The 8,575-nt window shown below is 42.5% G+C and overlaps 1 long non-coding RNA gene across 1 annotated transcript; it reads left to right on the top strand.

Annotated features, from left to right (window-relative positions):
* The first annotated feature begins 666 nt into the window (after window positions 1-666).
* LOC122168877 lies at window positions 667-6,933 on the top strand. The gene is made up of 4 exons (XR_006171412.1): window positions 667-907; window positions 2,424-2,564; window positions 4,011-4,116; window positions 6,855-6,933. It is a non-coding gene; the product is annotated as an uncharacterized LOC122168877 (long non-coding RNA).
* Window positions 6,934-8,575: the final 1,642 nt, after the last annotated feature.

The following is an 8,575-nucleotide window of genomic DNA, read 5'->3' as shown; positions in this document are numbered from 1 at the left end:
AGCTTCCAAGATTTATTTTTGCACGGGGCACATACTTTGTGTTACGTGGTCTGGCTTTCTTTTCTTTGAGCAGAATGCTGCCCCGTGCCCTGCTTATCCTGGCAGGGGAAGAAGAATGCTGTTTGCTTTAACATTACCTTCAGTCTCAGTATGCAGCAGGTCAAAAGATGTGACAAGTACACATGCTAATCCCTTTCCCTTTCAGTTAATAGAATAACACAGATGGGAAAGTTTACATTGGGGTCTGATGCTTGCTCCAAGCTAAAGTTAAGAGAGAGACTTCCTACTCTGCACTGAAAAGCTCCTGTCATCCTAAACCCTGCTTGCTCTGCTAAGAATTTTCCCCTTCCCCTTTACCCTCCTTTGGAGAGCGGTAGCTAGAACTGACTAACATACTGAAAGCTATTGTAGGATGAAACATTCCCAAGAATCAGGGATGTTCAAGTAAATACAAGCCAACAATTTCCATTGAAATACCACCGTTTATTTTGAAATGGTGACTTTTTAACTTCTGACATTCCTCAGCATTGAAACATTGCATAGGAAAATTGCCACTAAAATAACGTATTTTCTTAGGAAACATATTACGAGTTTTTTTTATGTATAATTGAACTATTTATGTTTCATTTGATTTTCTGTTTCTTTGTAACCTCCAGAGATGTCCTCTGATATGACGTATCTCATTGGTAACTCTTGCATACCTGAAGATTTTCCGATTGCATGATTCACCTCAGGACACAGAGAGGAATAAGACCTGGGACTGCACCTCTGATGTGATGAGCTGCAGCACGACCTGGAAGGTCGATCCATTGCCCACCAAAAATCACCTTCTGCTCACTAGGACATCAAACCTCACAGCATCCTCATATGATGAGAACCTACTGCTGGATCCCCACCTGGGACCAAGGTTTGAATTTACCTGGAACTCCTTAAATTTAAGATTTTGAGGGTGTCTCCAAGGAGACATTTAAGTTATTTTACTACCTACAATCTATTCTGATAGGTATGGGCATCAGAATACATATTTAAACAGAGAAACTGTCTTCTACAATTGTTTATTCCTTTTAAAAATCCTGATTTTTAAAACTGAAGCTATGTGCTAATGTGAAAATAAGATTTGAAATGCGATTAAAATGTTCAGTGTTTTACTGACAAAGACACATATTTGCGCTGAACTTGCTAGCAATGAAAATATTGATGTTAGCTTCTAATAGGAACTGTGCCTATAAGGTTTGCATAACCACAGATGTATTGCTCATGGGAAGCACTCCACTAGCGACCTGCTTTGTGATTACAGAGCTACTGCTTGTGTTTGAGAATGACTGCCTATCTTTTTCATCTCGTTTCTTTCAAAATGTGCCGTTTTGGTGCCTTTTTCACATTGCTTTAGATATTTCTCTCTGATTTCAGAGCAGAGGGGGTTGTACCTCTTTCAGCCTGCTGCCTATTGATAACATTGATGTTTGTTTTACAAATTAAATTTTGGCTTGTGTTTGCTTTGGTCTAATACAAGCTCTGGTATAGATGGGTCTAATTAACAGGAAAACTACAGCTGAACCCCTATGAAAAGGCAGTATAAAAGGACCAGGAATAAATACTAGCAGTGATTTGACACATTAGGATTACTTGGCTTGGAAACACACAGTGTAAGGGGAGAAGCAAAGCTGGGGGTCCTGTTGCAGCCATACAACAAAGGACCCGTACTGCTCTCTAACTCTGACCTGACAACTGTGTGGCTGAAGCCTGAAGCTTCAGATCCGAGTGAAGCATTCATCTCGATCAGTGGAGAGATGCCTCCCCACACTGAGCAGCTCGGACTAGAGATTGACATTGAGGTGACTAGCATGAGTTGAGAGAGGTCCTGCCATCAGTTGAGAGAGGTCCTGCCATCAGAGCTGGTACACAGGGTGACATGGATACACAGGCCAAGATTCACAACTACCCATTTTGGCCAATTTTTGGAGGTTTCAGAGTTGGAAGGCAGACTTTCAGTTCTTTCTCTCTGACTGACATGAATGCTTCCAGGGGAGCTGAGTGTTCCACAAAAGCTCTGAGCAAACATCTGGAGATGCTTGTTTTCCCCTCCTTTGCAGACAAATTTCAAACAGCAACAACATTTTGACAATCACTGCAGTAATTAAATGTGGGCCAGGTGTGTCAGGTCCTGGTTGCTACACCGGCATCAACGTTCACATTGGTCGCAGTGGAAGTTCAGGCTCCTTTTGTATGAGGCAAGGAACCCAAATACTTCTGTCTGCCTGACCTTTACCCTCCATTGCAATTTCATTGCTGACTTCTTTGCTAAGAGCATTAACAAGGGGGAACAATTAGTGCCCATCACAAGGAAAGCTTTTGTAACATGGGTGACTGCCCTCAAGAAACACTGTTGAGACCACCAACTGTTTTATTTGTTTTTGTTCCAGTTTTTGCTGATTGAGAAGCTCATGAGATACATCTAATGTCCCTGGAGGTCCTCAGGGAAGCAGTGGTCAGACAATCCTTTCCTAGCCTGCTTTGGGCAACGCTGGTGGTACTGCTGGCACTGCATGTGGGCTGCTGTGCTGGTAGGTCTTGTGGAGCAGGGAGGTTTTTACGTAGGTTTTTAAAGTGTGTCCCAGTGGGGTCTGAATCAATGCAGCAGGCAGCTAATGTCAGCCACCAAACTCTTGTTATTAAGTAGTAAACACTTTATTCATGACAGATTTTGTACAAGTGACCTAGTGGCAAACAGCTCTGCGCACTGAGCTACAGGTTTTGGAGGGTGGACAAAAATCTCCCATATGGGGATGGAGCTTAAGAATCAGTTTCAGATCTATACCTGCCTACAGACCTTTGTTTTGAAATACCAGGTGCCTTTGTATCTCTCTGCATGAAGTTACGATCACAGGCATCTCCCAGGGCAGTATGCAGCGTGCAAACTGCATCAGCCTTTGGCTAAATTGAGCAGGAAATTCGGTACCTCTTGGAATCACACTCCTCCCTGCTTCCTCCAGTTTGAGGGAGGCCACTTTTTTGCTGCTGGCCATTAAACCTCAGGAGGCCTCTTTGCCTTCCCTTCTCCTACCCCACACAGCCTAAGCTGCTCTTGCCAGCAAGCTGAGCTGAGGTTGGCCTTGCTTCCACCCCCTTCATTCCACTCTCTGCTTGGAGGAGAATAGTGGTGAATGGATTAAACTCTCCCCTTCCTCTGTGGCCAGTCTATCTGTCCTTCCTGTGTATGGGAACACAGACTGAGTCACACAGTCTTGTAGTGACAGACAGAGACACAAAGCCTGCACTTTAACTGGACTTTGCATCCAAGTATCTCAAAGAACTTCAAAAGTTACAGTTCTGCAGTGTAAATCAAATATACCAGTACCTCCAGACCATCAGTCTATATTTAGTACTTGCCTCTACTGACATTATTTGGATTATTTCCACCAAGTACAGCTGAGAGCTGGATGATCTGAGAGATCATCTAATGTTTCTTTGTCAACTTTATTTTCATATATGAAAGATCTTTCTTCCTAATGCAGATACAGCGCAGACTTGTAACCTCACAAGCTAAAAACAGTTAGAACATCATGTCCATAACCAAAAACTCTGTCTTATAAAAACATCCATTCTACCCAGAAGATGTATTTTCATAATGAGGATCAGGCACAGCATGAATGCCAGTGCATTTAAAGCATATAATTAAATATGTGTGTGTGTGTGTATTATAAAATTGCTTGGGAGAACAAGCCGGAAGATAAATATCCTATGAGTTATTTGTATGTTAAGATAACCTATGTTTGTTCTCAACTCAGAGATCACATGAATGATCAAAACAAATTTATAACAAAACACTCAAAATATAGATTATTTTTTGTGTAAGAGAATGAAACTTTTCCTTTGCCGTGATGCTTATAGAAGGGGTTGTCAGTGCTGGGGAGCATGATGTTCTGAGATTACTGCTTCCCATGATTGTCTCACAGATCTCTCTTATTTCTTGCTTGTTTCTTTCTCTCTCTCTCTTGCCCTGCATTTAGGTACTGAGCTCCTTGGGCAGAGCGTGATTCAGCCTTCAGTATTACAGCAGTCATCATTGCAAAGGAGGGGTCTGGGACCAAACAGTGATGGTCACAGATACTGAACGTAAGTCACAAAGCAAGCTCCACAGCTGAGTTTGGATTTAAATACACAACTGCATAAAAGGTTTACGAGAAAGCACAGATTTTGTATAGTCACATTTAGTTCCTCTTCTTTTCCTGATGAATGACAGCCATGCATTCCAGGAAAGAGGTGACCACATACATCAAACTGAGTTTCCTCCTGGTGAAACCCTCGTGAGCACTCTGTCATCCCCAGAGATGGCAGGGAACACTGGGTCCTGGGCTCATATTTCATGTGAATTTTGCTGTGAATCATATCTCCTCTTGACACCAGAGCATCTCATCTCATTGCTGTCTTTCTGAGGAGTCAGTTGACTCATCACTCCATCACACCAAGGAGGTTTTTTGCCTTGGTGCACTTCTCTTTCCCTTCATCTGGTATCAGTCCTGCCTTATTCCTTAGCAGCACTGTGATGCATATGGAACGTGTGCATTTCATTGCCATTTGCAGAGCCCATCTGCCGTTTGAACACAATTCTTGGTGGAAGGGGAGGAAGAGGAAGAGTAGAGTGGCACTATACCTGGAAGGGCAGCAGCAGATGGAAAATTTCTTTGAATTCAAGGCTGTTTTCAGGCAGCCTTAACTCTACCTGTGTTCTCGTGCCTAATGTTATCCACAACATATTCTGGACCTTCAGGGTTGCCAAACCAATAGGAAACCAAAGCTGAACTAGGTGAATTAGATGGAATACAGCTGTTGCAGGACATGTGAGTTGTGTCCTTTGTAATCATGGAACTTACGAGCAAAGCTGTGTGAATAATGGACTATTTTTGTTTTCTGACAATTCTAAAAACATTTAGCAAAAATATTTGTAAAGGTTGTTTGAGTGTATCCAAAACAAACTGTCTTTAGGAAGCGTGTGAACTGAAAAGCTGTCTGCCTTGCTTCTTTGGTCGCATGAGAAGTTCTACCTCCTTTTTTTGCATGTAATTGTTTGTCTTAATTTAATATTTCTTTATATTTTAAGTAAAAACCTTATAGAATTTGAAGTAACTTTAAAGTGGTTAATGAAAAAAGTACATATGTGTTGGTCACCAGCTGTTATTACAAGCCTTCCACGTTACTTCATAACCTGAGGAGGCTTTAGGCAGCCAAACAGGGGCTCTATGGGCCCTAAGTGCCCCTCCAAGTCTTGTAAAACCAAGCCATGATCTTGCCCTCTCATCTCTAATGCTACATGGAAAACAAAACATGCTACTATTTGGCCTCCTAACCACAGGTGCAAACCACTGCAGATCTTGAGGGTGTTTTGGTATAACTCCATTAAAAATGAACAATGGATTAAAAAAAAAAAAAGAAAGAAAGTCAGAATCTACAGAACAAAACCTCATGACATAAAACCCACCCCATCCCCATCCCTTTCCTGTGGGTATCAAGTGTGCAGTGCTTTAAATCCGTGCCTACTGCAACTGTTAGGAGTGGCGGAATACTTTTACTTCTCTATTTATTTATTTCAATGGTCTTTAAGCCCTGCACAGAGCTGGCTGTGGGCTTGTGAAAAAGAGTTATCAAAGCCTTGGCATGGCGTTGTTTTGTTCTGCTTTTCAATGCAATTTTATCCGTTCCTGCAGCTGGCTGTTCCTCTTTTTGCAGCCAGGCTCTTCGAACCAAGTGCTTAGGATAGCTTCTGGGTTGCCAGGCTGGTTAGAGATGATTGTGTCTGGCAGAATGTCTTTATGGTGTTGGTGGTAAGGGAAAACCATACGTAGTGCTATTGACTGCTGCTGGAAATCTGAAACCTGCCTGGTGCCTCGTGCCATCCGTGATCTCAGGGAAGGCGGTTCTGAAGTGGCAGCCTGCTTGGTATCAGTTTAAATTATTTTCCCCTAGAAGCCAGTGGTATCTAAAACAAACTTCAGGAGAATTTAAGACAGATAAACTCTGGGGTTGTGTTTTGCCTCAAGACTACTAGGGCCTTAAAGCACCTCTCGCCTGCAGTAGCACTAGTTGGTGAGATATCTGCCTGTAGCTGCCAAGAAAGGGCAGTAAAAGGGTGAAGAAAGGGAGAACAGAGCATTGTTTAGATATATTGGAAGAGGACACAGAGCTGGGAGGGTCTGCTGTCATCAGGAGCAAGGTGAGATGTTCCACATGCTGTCACTTGGATGCAAGTGGCAGCAAACCAGAGCCACCATGGAGCCACGTTCATAGCAGTGGTTGGATGCAGCATCCAGGTTCAGCACAGATAACCTCTGCCTTGCTCATCTGACATCCTTAAACTACTAAAAGGGCTCCTTCATTCTGAAGCCATGAAGTCTGACCCTCATACAACAAATCAGGCAGATAGAAGGGCAGTATTCTGAGAGCACTTACATTTAATGCTGCTCTAACAAAGTCACCTTTGGAAAGTGAAAAAGATACAAAAGTTCATAGAAATTTTCACTGCTGAGATATCAGTGTGATGTGTTTGAAACCATTTTCTTTTCACCCATCTTTCTTTTACCACGATGAATTGAGAATTCAGGATCTCAAAATACTTGGCAAACCAGATGCTGAAATCTTCTGAGATACTCTAACCCAATCCTATCAAAAGTTTGTGTTTGATCTTTATTCTCTGGGGTCCTTAATGTTTATGGATAAACAAATTCAGATTTTGAAGTGAAAAGTTGCTTATACAAAGAAAAAAATAATTTGCCCAAAATCTGAAAATGTTTCTGCAGCTTTGAGATTTTTTTTTCTGATTTTTTTTTTTTTTGTTTTTTTTTTTTTTAATTTTTTAGCAACTGGATAAAGCACCATCTAATACATTTCCGTGAAGAGTTTCAAAGTTGGTGTTTCCCAGTGGAAAAAATATAGGAGCACGCTCTTCATCTCATTCTACTTGACCCAGCAGTCCGAGCTGGGCTCCAGGAGTTGCACACATCTGAAATGAGCTGTGAGGTGCAGCCGTGCTCTCCCTGTCACTCAGGTACCTCGCTTTCACAGTTCCAAAGTGGGGCTGTGGTGTTTTTATTATGTCTAATAGTGTTTGTTCCACATGTAACTCCGTTTTGACTTTTTTCTCCCTTCCTCTCTTGGTTAGGAAGCCCGCTGCCGGGGCACAGCTGTGGACAGGAGCTGATGCCTGTGCCCAGCTGATGAAGTGAAGGGACCGTGTGCTGCTGGCTCTGAAGTGAAAACAATCACTCTGAAATCTCAGAGCTTCCTCAGAAATGTAAAAAAATGGGGTGGGAGCACCAGTTAATTGTGCTTTTACACACTGTTATACTTGTCACCGTGCCAGACTCTACATTTCTTCCAAGGGTGAAATGAAAACTCCAAATTCATGTGGTTATGAAACAATTTCAGTCTGAGCACTCAGTGAAGAATTATAAAGTGGGAAAGACACAGTCCTGTGTCTCAGCTGGTTGAGAAGGCTCTGAATTGATCAAGGCTTCTTCCAGCTTGGAGGAGTTTTCTGGAGTGTATTGAAAACATTCTGCATCTGCGTATTGAATGCAAATAAAGTACTGCAGAAAAGCTGATGTGTTATGACATTACTTTGATTAGGAGATGAGACAACTGGCAGAAGGCATCGTTGTCATTCCAAGAAGTTTCATTTCTCTGCATCTAGACATTTGGGAAATGAATCTGGTTTGCCTGCTTTATACCAGAATAGATTCACACATTGCAAATATGGCAAGAACTCACTGGCACTACAAGGCACACCTAGAGATAAGATCGTGGTGGGAGACCTGGATGAGCAAGGACTGAACACCTTTTCTGTGCCTACAGTGTATGGTAACTGTTGAGTCACGGCCTGAACCACTACTGATCACTGAGGCAAGGACTGGGTGAGCTGTGAGGGCACAGGTGAAGGCAATTCTGCTGTGTGACCAAAAGGGGTGGAACACGTTCCACCTCTCCTAGACCCCATTTAAGGGCTGACTACCACTAGGGAAGGATCTTTTTCTGGGGATCCCTCCTCTGTAGAGCTTTTCATTGTGCACCTAATTTTTGGATATAGGTGAGCATTTCTTCTCTGTTTGTTCTTTTGCCATTTCTCTGCAATGCTCTTTTCAACTCTTCATTTGTTGACTGTATGTGCACTAATGCAGCTGAGATACTTGAAGGTATTTGTAAGCTTAGCTGGAGTCGGCCCTACCCTCTGTTAGTCTTGAGACTAATGAAGCACAGTAAGGTTAACTTTTATGCTTCCCTTCTCTGTGCTTCCATGTGCTTCTTTGAGACTGGAAGTATGAGGTCAGTCCTGATCAGCATCACTATGAAAGGAGAACCAGTTCAAAATAACAGTCTCATTGGACAAGTAGTGTTTTGTTTATTTCTGTTATTAGAGATGGGTCAAAGTACCCCAAGACTACATCAAAATTGGAACCAATCCACATTAAAAGCTTGGGTGTGCCTAAAGTTGGCACGTACTGAACGAGTCTTGTACACACATAACTTCTTATCTTTCAAGATACTTGGCAGCCTCACTCCCACTTGGGTGCTCAGCTCCCAT

This window comes from Centrocercus urophasianus, unplaced genomic scaffold (assembly GCF_019232065.1).
Source record: "Centrocercus urophasianus isolate 14NV4802_14NV808 unplaced genomic scaffold, USGS_Curo_1.0 seq_47, whole genome shotgun sequence".
Lineage (NCBI taxonomy): Eukaryota > Metazoa > Chordata > Aves > Galliformes > Phasianidae > Centrocercus > Centrocercus urophasianus.
The sequence above is the reverse complement of the archived record's forward strand: the minus strand, read 5'-3'. Positions and strand labels throughout refer to the sequence as shown.